The sequence below is a fragment of the Wasmannia auropunctata genome, unplaced genomic scaffold (genome assembly GCF_000956235.1).
Source record: "Wasmannia auropunctata unplaced genomic scaffold, wasmannia.A_1.0 LD335402.1, whole genome shotgun sequence".
Lineage (NCBI taxonomy): Eukaryota > Metazoa > Arthropoda > Insecta > Hymenoptera > Formicidae > Wasmannia > Wasmannia auropunctata.
The window spans coordinates 187,978-189,283 of record NW_012027488.1 but is presented as its reverse complement, the minus strand read 5'-3'; positions in this window follow the sequence as shown (position 1 = coordinate 189,283).

The window sequence follows — 1,306 nt, the reverse complement described above, 5'->3', positions numbered from 1 at the left end:
GCAGTGGAATCGGAGAAATCCGTGCGTCACGCGCGCTCACTAAAGTGACACGTGAATTTATAAAAATCCGCTCGCGCCCCCGCGCGCGTACCTATCGCGCGGACGAGAAGACGAGAGACGATCTCTCACGTACACGACAATGCGGATTCCGCGAATCGCGATCGTACAGCGGCAGCGTGTTCTCCGGTGGCTTTGAATCACTTCTACGACTCGACAATGCGAGCAGAATTGGAAATGCCAAATCCGCCTGCTCCCTAGGCTGTATATATGCGCATATGTACGGCTGCCGGTTATATGTTTACACGCATATGTGCACGCCGTACTTATACAGGGTGGCCGGCTTAACGGCACCCGTCTCACGGGTAATTATATTTCAATAGCTTTGCCGCGCCAGACCAACGGGATTGTCATCTTTTCGTATTAAATGTTATTGGCACGGTGCGAACACATTTTATCTGTGCGATTTATGTATACAGGGTGTATCAGATCATCCGTACCAGCCTCTTTTCTACCTCTGTGAAGTTGGCCCCACTTTTTTTAAATTTGAAAAAAATGATCAGAGTTCCGGTTGCCCCCCGAAGAGTTCTAGAGTTCTATATCGATTTTAGAAATAGTTCCGTTGATTAAAGCGATGAAAACACCATTTGAAGACATGGGGGGACCAACTTCACATTTCTGTAACTTCAGAAGGCCATAACTCTTTTGTTTATCATTTTAGCGATTTTGATCATAAGGGTTATTGATAGAACTCTTTGGGGGGCCATCAGAACTCTCAAGAAATTGCCGAAATTCCAAAAAAATTTTCAAAAAATTTTCGAGTCCATATCAGTCGGTAAAATTTTTTTTACGAAATCAGGCGTTCTGCCACGAGTTCTGGCAGCCCCCCGAAGAGTTCTAACGATTATCTTTAACAATCGAATCTGAGAACTCAAAAACAAAAAAGTTCTAGCGTCCCAAAGGTACGGCTTTCGAAATTTTCAAAGACCAAGGAGTTAAAAAATTTTTTTACGAAATCCGGCGTTCTGCCACGAGTTCTGGCAGCCCCCCGAATAGTTCTAACGATTATTCTTAACAATCGACTCTGAGAACTCGTAAACAAAAAAGTTCTAGCGTCCCAAAGGTACGGCTTTTGAAATTTTCTAAGTCCATGGGGTTAAAAATTTTTTTTACGAAATCAGGCGTTCTGCCACGAGTTCTGGCAGCCCCCCGAAGAGTTCTAACGATTATCTTTAACAATCGAATCTGAGAACTCAAAAACAAAAAAGTTCTAGCGTCCCAAAGGTACGGCTTTCGAAATTTTCAAAGA